We start from the raw sequence: 15,139 nt of genomic DNA, 5'->3' as shown, positions 1-15,139 counted from the left end.
AATCTTAACACAGATTGAAGGGCTTCTTAGAGGCATAAGCTTGACAAGTACTACTACAAGAAGTTAAGGGCTGTTAAGGGGCATTGCCAAAGGCAAAATATTTGACAAAGTCTGAAGCAATTGGTGGCAGAAAAGGTGCATCTTTCTCCAGGTATGAGACAATTTTTTTGTAAACTGTTAAGTATGTATTTGAATTGAACACTGGAGGAGGTGTTGATAAATCCAAGAAGCAATCTTGAAGTTTGATAATAACTTGATAGTCTAGCAAGAATTCCGTTGTATATCTGGGCATATATTAGCAGAGAGAGCAATAAGGCTTTAATTGAATATAATTGTAAGTGGGTCATTGTCCCTGGTATGGGAGCTCACATTCATCTTCTTTTTCAATATTCAGGGTGGCAGGGTGGTGCTAAGGCAAAGTGGAACTTGTAGGGTGTTAGAGCATCTTTCTAGGTGGAGCTGGTAAAAGCAGGATGGTAGAGCATCCTTCTAGTTGGAGCTGGTTAAAGCAAGGTGTTTGGGCATCCTTTTAGTTGGAGTTCGTAAAACCAACGAGTTGGAGCCTCCTTCCAGTCATAGCTGGAGAATCTTGGAAGGGTTTCCACCTAAAAAATTTCTTGTGTATTGCTCATGTGATGTGATGTGATGTGTTGCTGATGTGTTGTTCGATTTGTGGTAATGATATTTAATGTTGTGGAAGAAATGAAAATTAAGTGACATACTGATTCACCCCTTCTTTCAGTGTTTCCAACAATATTGATATGGTGACATTGAGCAACATTCTTGAGTTGCACTAGGCCTGTTCTTTGTTTCAGGTGCGCGAAGCAATGAATTGTAAGTTTTGGAGGTAACAAATTGGTCTCATTGATGGGGACAAAATCTAGTGATTGGAGAATTAATAGATTTGAAATGGATTTGGGCAAGTCAATGGTTGTAAGACTCAGTACCTAAGTGCAATTTGGCAATTAATGAGGTTATATAAAATATAAAGGACAATGCAAGTGTAAAATTTTTTTGAATGAGCCAGAGAGAGGGAAAGCAAATTAAATAAGATAAAAAAATGAAAATAGGAGAGAAAAAGAGAGGGAGGAATAGGAACTGAAAGGACAGTCTCTTGGCCTTTCCGATACCCCCTACCCCTCGTAGATGGTCTGTGACTTTACTCTTAAAGGGTCCTTTTGGCCAAAGAGGGTAGTGTGCACAAAGTCATGAATTACATTTTATCAAATATTGTTGAATTAGATAATTGAGCAACCATTGAATGTTGGTTTTCCCATTTGGGTTCTTATGGTAAACACTAAGTTCCTTTGGGACGATTCTCTCTATTTTCCATGTTATTTTTATTCTGAGTTTAAAATGAAGCTTCTTTTTATTCAAATTGTTGCATGTGTTTTTTTAATGGGTTGAAAGATTTTTTCCAACTCTAGTTTGAGGATTTCCTTCTTTGAGATTAGAAATCTAAGGCTATGACCACACAGTTGTTGCAAGTCTTTAGGTAGTTTTTAATTTGTTTTTCTGGCTATTAGTTTGTTGGACTAATTTTGCTAAAACTATTTCTTCATCAATTATAGTCTGTGGCTATTTGCTAAGCTACTACACTTACCAAGACATTGTAGAGAGGTTAGAAGTTGTCTTTTGCTATTGCTTGAACCCATATGCAAGCCATATGGGTGTTTTTTTTGCTTCCTTGAGGACCATTTGCAGTATGCTACTCATGGGTGCTTGCTTGCATCTCAGAGCCATACATAGGCCATACGGTTTGTGTGGGGTGTCCATTGCTTGTGAAATGGTCTGGTATCTTTCTCGCTTGGCTATGCCTAGATTGCCTTGGTTGAAGATTGCCTTGGTTGAAGATTGCCAAAGGATGGCTCAAATGAAATATTAAAGAGATGCCTCAACGTTTCCTTCCAATCATTGGGTCACTATCTTTTTGCAATTATGAGAATTCTCTTCATTGGGAGGTTGTCTTATTATTATTGACTCCATCTGTTTTTTAACAAGTTTAGTGTTGAAGAGTTAAACGAGTGTCCAACTTAATACTTGTATGTGAACGCTTTGCATCTAGCATGCCAATCATTAGGGAAATGCATTAGATTTATGAGTACTAGTTGCATTGAAATGTCTGAGTTGAAGCTTGAGCCTATACATATGAAACTTGGAAGTGAGGGATTGGTTTTGCTTTTAGATCATTAAGCATTCGAGTGAGTGAAGTAACATTATCTCTTGTATTTATTGGATCAATCGATTTCATCTTCTATACTATTTGTTTTGGTCGCAAAGAAGGCAATTGGTTCCATGAGTCCAAGTCTACAATAGAGTGTGCCAATTCTAAATAATGAGAGAGGTGTTGAGTTACATATTTGAGAAATACAACCTAGACTTTAGGTTGCATTGCGGAATGTTATTGTTATGTTGGACTTGTTGCTAACATAGTGTTCATGAAATTTTTTTGCAAGGGTCTAGAAAAGCAATAAATCATAAAAATTGGGAAAATATTTGCAAATGTTAACAAACATTGGCAAAATTAAAAAATACAAAATCTTCATTTTTTCAATTTCTTTAACATCTAAAGTAACAATAACATCAAATAAATGCTTTTCCACATAAATATGTAAACAAAACTGATATAATAATAAAAGATGTATAAGATGTTAGTGCTACATCACACATCAACTCTGAATCACGTCTTGAATCTCGAGTCTAGACTCGACCTCAAAATATCAACAAAAAGTATAATGAATATATCTCATCATAATGAGTCATCTACAATGAAATTAGATACATTGAAGTTAAAGGGCACAAAAGAAGGGCATTAAGGTTAAATGCTTCCAAGCAGTAACTTGACACGGGGATTCGAGATTTGTAGCATACTGGGATTCGAGTGTCGGATTCAGACACGTTGACCCCCTGTAATAGGACATGTAGGATTCGTTATATATATATTAAAAAGTAGATATCTCTGACACATTCTCGTTATTTATACAAATTCATTGATTTCAAACATAGATTTTCATCTAGATGTTAGTTTTATTGTTTTCAAAGTAAGTTAGTAACATTATAGCATGCATAGTACATACAAAATTCAAATACATGTCACTGTCACATAAATCATAAATGATAAATCAATGAATCATAAATTCTAAATTCATAAATGATAAATCATAATACATATTCAATTCATCAATGATCCAATAGGAGAAAGACAAGATAGTAAGATAAAGACACTGACAACTGTAGTTTTCTCATTAAGTCATCAAATCAAAATGTGTTACATAGGTAGTGTAATGCCAATGGCAAATAGAAATAGAAAATATAAAACAACTACAGATATACAAGCCTCAAGGCAGTAGGTAGCCCATGACTCATGAGTCATCAATCTTCATAGACATCATCAGAATCAGCATCAATGTCCTCATCATCATGGTCACCACTGCTCTCCTCTGCATCCTCCTCCTCCCCTATATCCATAGTCGCCTCTGCATCTGCTGGTGTGGAGGACGACCCCTCTACAATCACTGTCATCAAATCTAACAGACTCTAGCACTGGATCATTGAGATCCATGTTGGCCAATGCCAACTCAACACTGCTATCCATACCCATATCATCAGGGAAGCCATCCCACATCTTTGTCTTTCCCTTCAACCACTCTTCCCTCTGCCTGTAAATAAGACGAAAGTTGGTGTGCACATACACCATTGTCTTTGCCCTGTACTGCTCAAGCCTGCTCTTCTTCACACTATACAAATTCCTATATGTGCTCCAATTCCTCTCGCAACAAGAGGATGAAGTCACCTGAGAGAGGAGCCTCATGGCTAACTACTAAAGAGGAGGGCTTATTGCTCCATGATTTGCCCAGCAAGAATAGGGCTTCTTAGCCCCCTGTCTCTAATCACATCATATCTTGCAAATCGACCAGTGCTAGTGGAAAACTCTGCAAAGGCATCCTCCACCTCATCAAGCAATGCTCTATCCTGAAAAACCCGCTTGAATGCATCTTTCCTCCCCTGTGAGATTTCACCATCCATGTGAGGAGGGAATCTGCAAGAAGGTCCACCATTCATCCACTCATGGCTGTAGTATTTTGGGTTCAATGAGTGAGCCAAACAATGTAAAGGTGTGCAATTCTTGTCCCATATGTTGACAAGAATATCTTGTATAGTACCACAAAAGGCCTCTGGTGATGTCTCATACTCGGGGCGCTCACTCTGTAGAATAATGCTCCTCACAGACTTAATCATGGAATCCCATCCCTCATAAACCTCTCCTAGGATGGGTTTGTCTGTATCTGCGAATTGAAACAAAGAAATGATAGGGTTCATGATCTGAATAATTATATCTACCCTCTCCCACCAAACATCATCTAGCATTGTGTCCTTCAGTGTTTTAGAGGCTACTTGATCTGTCTTTCTCCAAAAAGACCAAAACTTAGAAATAACCATGGCCCCAAGAGCGGTCTTGACCTCCCTCAACCTCTTCAACATGATGAATGAAGAGGCAAACCGTGTATCAACGATCTTCAACAATGATAGATTGATGTACTCCTTGTAGATAGTGAGGGCATTTGTATGATTTTGCACAAAGTTACGGATATGTCGTGCATCCTCAATAATGTTACCAATCCAAAGCACATCAGAAGCAATGGATTTCAGTGCTAAGTTCAATGAATGGACATTGCAAGGTGTCCAAAACACTTGTGGATATTTAGCTTCCACAATCATGCCAGCAACCTTGCAAACAGGTGCATTATCTGTAATGATTTGCACACAAGCATAAACACCTACATCTTTAATCACTTTAATAAATAACTCACCCATAAATTCTGCAACCTTGTATTCTCCAAGTGTATCCACCACTTTCAAGAAAACTGGACCATTCAAGGAAGACACCATGAAGTTGATGAGTGGGTGTCGTGCTGGATCTGTCCATCCATTAGAAACAACGCTAACCCCAGATGTTAGCCATGATGTTTCAATAGGCTCAAGCATTTTTTGCACCTGTTTTTTTGCCTTCGTCAACAATGTGGTTCTAAGCTTCTTTGAACCAGGAGGTACATACCATGACGGAGACCCGTGAGTTAGAGCTTGGCACATCTCAATAAGTAGAGGTGAGCGTGCAACATTAAAGGATATGAAGTTTTGATAGAAAAATGAGGCGATGGTGAGATCAAGCTCTTTTCGTTTCTTTTTTTGAAAAATCTTGTCCATTGGACCAAGTGAAATTGCCTTTCTTTTTGCTGCTTGTCCCCCAATAGAACTCTCAAATGGAAATTTGGTGGTGCCTTTTCTCTTTCCTCAAAAATGGAAGGGGGTCATCATTCTTGGTTTTTCTTGATTTTGCAGCCACATTTGCCATACCAACAGTGAACTCTTTTTCCATTTCTTTCCTCTTTTGCAAAGGAACAACTTTACAAGCTCCAACTCCACAACCTGGTAAAGCGAACAAATGGCCTTTCACATGGTAATATGTGCTTGTGAAAGTATTGTGCAAAAGTTGCATCTCCAATGCACATTGCCTCCTCCCTTCCCTTGGTGCTTGGCCCATCCTCTCTTGTGACATATTTCCACAAGGGATATGTTTCAATGTTGTCTTTAGGAGGAAGTCTTCCCTCAGCATTACTTGTAGCAGACTCTGATGATATTGGGGGAGGAGGGGCATCTCCAATGGGGACATTCTTTCCTTTCTTTTGCCCCCTACCTGCTGTCCTTGATTGAGCCATGAATACTATAAAAAAAATAAACAAAATATGCACAAATTTGTAAAAGAAATGCATATACAAACTGCTCTAATAGAAATGCAAAAAAATAGAGATGAAATGCACTTACCTGGTGCTTGAATCTCCTTGCCGAACGCTCCAAACTTCTAACAGCAAACCCACAACTCACTGTTTGCAAAAGGAATGAGAGAAAATGGTATTAAAAAAAAGGAATGCGCTATTTTAAAGCCCGCGAGTTTCACTTTTGTGGGATTTGAATTCCAAATTCGGGACACGATGTGTCCTAACGGGACACGACTGGGATTTGCTCATGTCCTGTTAGGACACGATGTGTCCCATATTTGGGATTCGAATTCCCTTGAATTGTGTCCGATTTGTAGGATTCAAACACTTACGCAAAAATGGACGAATCCGGTTTCATAGCTTCCAAGTATTGCATCATTCAAGATGAATTAGGTTCGAGGAATCGGGAAGGTCTCATACTTAGATGTGTTGATGAAGTAGAGGCCAATAAACTTCTAACATAATTCCATGTAGGTTTTGTGGGGGTCACTATGTAGCAGTTACAATGGATCCCTGTGGAAAAATGATTGAAATATGTTTTGGAGAGAGCTTGCAACAAGATTCCCTCAAAGTGATCAAATGCTCTTCCCCCAAAAAATGTTGCGAGTTAAGAGAAATTTTGAGGAGTTACAATGGACCTTTTGGAAAACCCAAAAAATAACCTTCTTTACAAAATTACAATGGTTTCCTTGGAGGATCCTTGGGTTAAAAAACCCCTTTGAAGGGGGTTACAAGGCACAAATGGTGGTTATAAAATCAATGATCCAATGGTAGTTTTTTTGGTGCTCCAATCTTCAAAAAGTTTGGCACAATCCACCAACAATCCTCTTTTTATGGATCTAGCAAACAAAATCAGCAAACATGTGAAGTGAAAGATGCCAAAACTAATCCTTGGACATCTACAATGTTAAAACAAAATCTTGATCAAAAAAATTATAAGGAAAATTCTAAATCAAATAAATGAAATCCTATTCTAGAGCAGCCAATAAGAGTTGATTTCAATAAGTTTTCCTTCGTTGATTTATGACTATTGGGACAACAACAACAAACAAAAGCCCTTAGTTTGCTAGATGTTTAATGGAGATCATGAAATAAGAACCAAGAATAATAATATAGTTTTTTTTGTTTGAGAAAGAAGTGACAGAGAAGGGCTATTTGAAGGCCCTTTTGAAGCCCTTTGAGAGTTCTTAGTCCAAGTGATACTAATGCTCCTTAGGATGCTTGAAGGTGGATGGTTCAACCAAGAACTTCCCCACTTCAAGCTTGAAGTACTTGAGACACCAATTAAGATCTTTCCCATAAGATTAACAACATACATGAAATTTTGCATAGTGATAAACTAAGCTTGTTATGCAACCTTGAAATACATATAATAGTTAAATTTAGAATGCAAAAATTCAAAAGAATAACAAGCAATTTCTACTCTCTCCCTTGGACAACAATGTCCCTATCAAGCTTAGATTACCAACTTGAAACAAGTAGCATAAAAACCTATAAGATTACCTCAACTTAAGCATATGAAAAACCACACAAGGCAATGGACCATTGACCTCCAAAGTCTTCTTGTATTATCAATAATATAGCAAAATTACAACAGAGTTTACCCAAGCTCTCAAGCTTCCATAATTAAGAATAAGAGAAAATGGGTTACAAATGTAGAGTTTTGGGAGAAGATCCCAAGAAGCCCAACAAATTCTCTAGGGAAAGATTGACGATGCATAGAGCACTGTCAAGTGGCAACATTGTCTCTTGGACTGGTTGAGTGTATCCCTTGAGTGCTGGTGCGTACTGCGTACTAGTCCTCTGCCAAGTGTGGAGGAAAAGCGGGGAGATAAGGGGAAAATATTCCCCACTTAACTCACAACAAATCCTACAAAAAACTTCATCAAAACAAATGGTGATTTTCTTGTTGCATGGAGACTTTCCTCTATTGCTAACGCAAGTCTTGTAGTTGGCAACATGTCATCCCCTTTGCTAGCTGCCTAACAAGTAGAGGGGATAGGTGTTAAGGGGGAGTTATCTCCCACTCAACTCTTAAACAGATTTGAATCAACTTTGCAGTGAACTCATGGTCCACTACCACTGCTAATTCGACTTGCTAGTTGGGCAACTCGTCCCCCTAATCAGTTGTTGATCTTCACTCTAACATGCTAGCAGTGGGGTCAATCCTCTTAGGTGGCATTCCAAGTTAGCCTCAAACTCAACTTTACTTTGCCAAATCACCTCTTAACTTCGTTTGGCTTGGAACATGACTTAAATGTGTCCCCACTTATTAATTTTTGCAATTTTTTTGTCCTTGTCTCCACTTTTATGAGTAAAAGTGGGGGGTTTTCATGGGAAGAGAATATTTTTTGGACCGCCAAAGTGGGTACTAGGATAATGTTGGTGATTCGAGCTTGAATTTTGAGCACCCACATGCTACCAACATTTCCTAGCACCATTTTTTTACATTATTACATAGAAAATTAATTAAAAATCTCATATTATCTTGAAAATGAACCACAATTGGGGGTTTGAAACGTCGATGATCTAACTAAAGTTATGCAATGGATCTTGAAAACCATTTGAAACAATATTAATATCGCAGAAATATGAAATCTAAAATTAAAAATCTCATCCTATGAATTTTTTAATTATTTAAAAGTTCCTAGAAAGACCTAGTCAAATTCTGTAAGACTCTCAATGTGACCTAACATGGTAATATAAATTGGCCCTAGACATTAGGATACACTCAAGGCCCAATTATTAATCCACACTCCAGCTTTGAAGGTATACGAGTGAAGAAACTCGACTAGTTATTTGTCACTAAAGAGTGAAAATAATTAGTTAAGTGAAAAAAAACTCTAGAGTGGACTCACTAAGTAATTAGGTCCCAAGTTGCTTAAGTCTATTATATAAGTTTATCATGCTAGTGTTCATTTATCATGGGTATGAAATTTGAGAGAAGAGAGAGAGAGAGGAGAGAGAAGAAGAGGCAAAAATGCCTTGCTAGACTTCTGATCATCTGAAAATTTGTCAAGTGCCTTTGTGCATTAGGCCATGGGGTCGTCACATCCTACTAGGTGGAACTTAGCAAGTAACAGGGCCCACATTGTTTTGTTGGTTTCCCTTAACTCATATAATTAGAAGAAGGAGAGAGTTCTCACTTAATTGTTCATTCACTCATTTGCTGTGATGAGATGTGACCTAGAGAGAAGTGCATACTAGTCCACTCTCTCTCCCCCTCTCTTGAGCCACTAGGGTTTCTTGGTCTTTTTGGAGAACCTTGGACGTCTAGGGTTAGGCTTTATTCCTTGGAGATTAGAGATTAGCGTGTTGTGATAAAATCACAGGGTACTTTTGTTAAATAAAAGGAAGAGAAGAGAATGTGTTGCCTTGGAGGATGTGTTGAAATTATTCTTTCTTGTTTGAGTTTGTTGTATGGTTTTACTAGTGGACTTGTACTATCTTTGAGAGAAGGCTATGATATGTGTGTGCACTTCGTTATTAGCATGTGAATGGAGTTTTCAGCAGTCCAAAACTTGTGCATGTTCAGATTTGTTTTTCAGCCATATATGCTCATGTATTTTTATTTACAACTATATATGTCTTGTTTATTTGACATAAGTAAGAGGACACTCAACATCGCCATTGACGAATCAAAAGGGCTGTTTTTCTGTTTTTCTGCTGATATACCTACTGTTGTACTGCTGTTATAACTGGTTTATGTAGAATAAGTTTCCCTAGAAGGATGCAATTTGTCCAAGTTGTTTGGTATTTTTTCTATTGGATTGCGTTTGTCCAAGTTGTTTGGTATCTTTTCTACTTGGATTGCCTAGAAGTTTGGACTGTTTGGAAGTCAAATATTGTTTTCCTTCCTATGCCGTTTTATACACTATTTCACAGCTAAGGCTGAAAATGTAGAAGGTTTTAAGATCCAAGAAACCTCTATTTAGAGAGGTGAAATTTCTGTTTTGCATTAAAATCTGAGATAGCAATTTCCATTGCAGAGATTTTTACAAATACAATGGAAACCAGCAAGCTAATAGGCTTCTAAGTTTCAGGCCTCCATGGTTCAATGGATACTTAACCTGACCCCACTTTGGTCTTGTGGTTAAGGATCCATGTCAGCAACTAAGATGACTAGCTACTTTATATGTTGGCATCGCTACGGAAAAGGCACTAACGTGAAAGCAATGGACACACTTAGTGAGGTTGATAACAAGCCAACGCATGGACTTTGTTCTTTTACGAATTCACAAATAATGGAAGTAGAATGCTTTTAGCTGCATGACAGATACTGCCCAGTCTTCGTTTATGTTTGTTTCTTTGTTATTTAGTTTAGACGAAAGAATCACAGCAAAAGCTATTGCATGGTGTTGGAAAATCAAGTTGAATATTACTCTAAAAGCAATGTTCTTGATTATACCTTCTCTATAATAAATTCATTTGATAAATTTGCTACTCTGAAACAGTCTTCATTTATGGTCGTTTATTTTTATTTACTCCGGAGAAAGAAATCATAGCAGAAGCTATTGCATGTTGTTGGTAAATCAAATTGAATGTTGGTTCAAAAGTAATGCTCTTAATTGTACTTTATCCATAAGAAATTCAATAGATAAAATTGACAGGTCCAAAATAACCTATCACAATTGATACTGATAAAGACAGAAATCAGTATATAACAGAGGATTGAAAAAAATATTAAACCAAACAGGGATTAATACAGGTAACCAAGCAAGGAATATAATCCATGCCTAATTGGAAGAATAGAACAAGCCAAGGATAGCAAGCATAATTTTTTTTATGTGGGAACTCCATTACCAAGAGCCCATCTCTTCCTCAATTCATGTTTTAACCACCTATCAAGTTCTCATTACTACTGTACGTACCTTGAAACTACTACTTAACATCCAACCTACACAACCAACGTAACCTCCATCTTTTCTGCATGAAAGTTGAATCAAACACAATGAAGGGGGATTACACACAGTCCATTCTTATGCTTCATCATTCACATTTATACCCTCGATTCCATCCTCGATAAGACCAAAAGGGCACGAAGACAACAAGCATGATGAGGGGTCAAGCCTGTTGTAACCGGTCCCCACAGGTATTGAAATTTCCGAGGCAACTAATAGTTTTGTGATGCAGGGCAGGTCCAGTTGAAGAAGACTTTTAGGGCTTGTTGACAATGACTGCAACAATTTTACTCACTTCAATAGCTAGCTAGTACCAAAACAAATACATTTAGAATGTAATCAATAAATAAACACACATTCTAGTGTTTCTTTTCAAGTGGTTGACCAGGCATTTGCATTTTTTAAGTTTATGGGTGTATACACCTTGTGCTTTAATATTGGATTGAGTATCATGTCACATTCTTGAAATCATTGGGAGCTTGTGGTGCTGCTACTGTTTAATGCAAACTTACTCGTTTGCATTTTTCGGTCATGGATGTGTATACACCTTGTGCTTTAGTATTTGATAGAATATCATGTCAAATTCTTGAAATCGTTTGGAGCTTGTGGTGCTGCTACTATTTAAAGCAAACTTGTTTGCATTTTTCAGTAATAGCTACATACTTTGTGGTCAAAACACTACTTATCCTTTTCTATAAATTATTTCAAGGTCCACGTCACGTTTCACTTTATCACAAGTAAGATTAATTGTTAGAGTATAATGACTAAATTGTTAACTAGTGCTAACTCACGTGCTTTTGGTTTTAGTGTGGTTGTTAATCCTTATAATCAAAGTGGAAACACTATGAATTAAAAATATGGAGAACATACTCACATACGTACTATATTCATGTATACGTATGTTAGGTTAGTTTATATATATATAAAAGAAGATATTAGATATTCTCATAAGAAGATTTGGGATTCTATATTATATTAGATATAATTTAAGTTATAGGCAGCCTACATATTTTTATTTAAATTTTATTTGGAGAAGAGATATGATGTTGTTTAAATATAAATTAGATATATATAGGCCATTTACATGTTTTTTATTTAAATTTTATTTGGAGAAGAGATATAATCTTGTCTAATATTTTTCTGTATTTATATTATAAATACAGAAAAATAAATATAAATACAAAAAAATATTAGACAACATTATATCTCTTTTCCATATAAAATTTAAATAAAAAACAGGTAAACTGCCTATATATATATATGAAAATAATTTTATTATTATTATTATTTTTAGGTACTTTGTATTATGTCAAATGAAAATTACAGAGATCAATTTTTTTGGCTACTAGTTTATTTGAAGGGAAACTAGACTAATAATATAAATTCAAAGTCTTAAGATTGTTAAGACTTCATGTGACTAGAGTATCTTGTAAATAGCAACTTATAAAAACAAGTTGGTTATGTTAGACCTTGACATATATCGACATGAGAAGACAAAAAAGGCTACTAGTGTTGCAAGGAAAAAACCAATGAGTCATAACAACTATTGGGTAGAATTTCGAGGCATCTGCGCTGGCTAGTCATTACCTTCATTTGTGTAGAAGGAGATGTTGACTGATCTCCTGGCTAGAATGGTTAGCGTGTTTTCTCTTCTAGCTCTGCCAATCTAATAAAATTCGACTCCTGAGTTTTCATGTACCTACCTATGCCACTACAATATTCAAATGACATTTAACGTTGTGTTGACTTCATGTCATGATCGATGAAGTGGTGGTAGTGCATGCATTGCACCAAGTATAGTGGGAACCCTTTCATGTGAGCTAACATCGTATCAAGGCGGGCGAATGCCTACTCCTGGGCATTCTCCTTAAGGGTGAATTTTATTATTTGAAAATGAAAGTTAGGTTTTGTTTTTTTTAATAAATTTCTGCAAACTTTTTCTCTTATAAATTTACTATTCAGTATAACAATACATACAAGCAATTTCCCCAAAAGGTGCAAAGATACATCGAAGGAATTGAAGATTTGGGAAGATCATCTTGAAAAATTCACTAAATATATAATATCTTATTTCTGTGAAAACAAATGTTATATAAAGATCAAGGTTGATCTCTTGTCGATGTCCTAGAGCCCAACGACTCATTCCCTACGCCGCACAATGGGTCCTGCTAGATTCCACTAGTCTGGTCGACACTACTTCAGGAATGAGGCTAATGTTCTTAGTACAAGAAGAACACAAAAATTGTTGGATTATGAAGAACAACCTTCTACTTTAGTGGTTGCTTACTTGTTGATGGAAATTAGTCATTGCAACATTTGGTTATGCCTAGAGTAAGATGACTGACGGTAAAATACGCAAGTGCATTTGCTGTAAATTCTAGCATAATGACCCAAAATCTCAAAATCATATAGATGAATATATCTAGAAAATATTCCCCTAAAGCATTCATTAAGATTCTCTTGATTTTAACTTCGTGTACTTTAAAAAGTCTCGTTGGGCCATAATTCTTCTATGAATTTTCCCTCAATGGCATTATAATTTAACATTAAGTTGATAAAATGAACATAAGCAAGGAAATATCACGATTTCACCATTGTAGCTAAGTTTGGCCTATTTTTAAATCTAAATAGACACCTGATAAAAAATAAATAAAAATCAATCACAAAATGTAAATTATCATAAAGTTGCCCACGGGGCTTTGGATTGATGGTGAATGGGTGCACTGTTAAGGCACTCCTTGCGATAGGTCACTGGTTCAAATCCCCGTGGGTGTTTACCTACCAAAAAAAATAAAATTATCATAAACTTTGAACCGGATAGAAATGTAATACAACGTGCTTAAAATCAATAAAAACAATTCATTAGCATTAAAAGATGCACAAGAAAACTTTGTAACTTTAGAACCTATTTCCTACCGTCTAGAACCTTTTGTTTGGTATATGTAAAATTTTCAAATATAACCTACACCCACAACAACTGACCACAACCTACAACTAACCACAACCTCCTATGGCTGATCAGGCGAACACTAACATGAATCCTCAAGTCTTCAGTCAACATAGACACCCTCTCATGAACACTAATAGAGCTTCTAGTAGACTTCTACCTATTCGTCCCTAAATCTAGGCAATTGTAGGTCACAAGTGAACAAACGTGGAGGATGATACAACTAGTTTGCTAAGATAGCAAGTCTACTTTGTAGTTCTCTTGGAAGGATACAACAACTACACTACAAAAGAGACCATAATTCATTTACTGTAGGAATTTACAGGGTAGGTTCCTCAGACAGAACACCAAAGGACACCGCTCACAAACAGATCACAGATCAATACACCAGTATTTTGACGTGGTTAAAACCCTCAAAGAGGGAAACAGTCCACGGCCTGAGCCAACGCGGCCACTTCAGGCAATTTATTAATAAAAGAATGAAAATCTACATAAGCTTCTCTCATAGACGGGTTACCCTACAAATGACCCTCCATGCTCTTTAAATAGAGATCATGGACCAATCGGGTGTTAAGCCACGGATCAAGTGTCGGTAATACCGAGGAGAGAATGAACCGTCGGATCACTACATATCGTGACCGTCGGATTGTAAGTTACAAAATGTACATAGTAAAGAAACCCACTTTACCTAACTCTATACCTAACTCTATACTAGACCAAGTTGTACTTAACTATTTCCTATGTGTCGGAATATCCTAACATCCCCCCTTAAAAACAACTTGGGATAGGATTGAAGGATTTACAAATATGACACAATAGGAGAAGGAAGGAGGCACTAGAGCCTATCCCCCCTTAGTGACAACTTCCTGAACTCCAACCATAAATCGAAGTTTAGTGAACTTCGCCTCTGTGAGAGCCTTTGTAAAGATGTCTGCAACTTGATCATTTGTTGAACAATATTGCACTTCAAGAACATGGTCGTGAATGAGCTTTCTGATGAAGTGCATGTGCAGTTCAATGTGTTTGCTGCGCTGATGTTGGACTGGATCTTTGCATAGCTGAATGGCACTTTGATTATCACACCAAAGTGTAGTCGGATGCTGCTGCTGAAAGCCAAACTTTGACAGGATCTGACGAAGCCACAAGGCTTCCTTACTAGCTTCTACGGCACCACGATATTCTTCTTCTGCTGAAGAAAGAGAAATGGCACCTTGTTTCTTGCAAGCCCATGTAATAGGTCCTGAACCAAGAGTGAACACATAACCTGCAGTAGACTTCCGATCATCAGGGTCACCAGCCCAATCGGAATCAGTGAAACCAACCAATAGAGGAGATGCTTCGGCACTGTAATGAATCCCAAACTGAACTGTACCTCGAACATAACGAAGTATTCTTTTAGCTGCTTTCCAATGACTTTCACGTGGGTTTTGCATAAACCGAGCAACAAGGCCAACAACAAAGGAAAGGTCAGGACGAGTATGGGTTAGATACAAAAGTTTTCCTACAAGTTGACG

Source organism: Pinus tabuliformis, chromosome 2_2, assembly GCF_031772625.1.
Source record: "Pinus tabuliformis cultivar Carrire ecotype Pingquan chromosome 2_2, CPIR1, whole genome shotgun sequence".
NCBI lineage: Eukaryota > Viridiplantae > Streptophyta > Pinopsida > Pinales > Pinaceae > Pinus > Pinus tabuliformis.
This window is presented reverse-complemented; position numbering follows the sequence as displayed.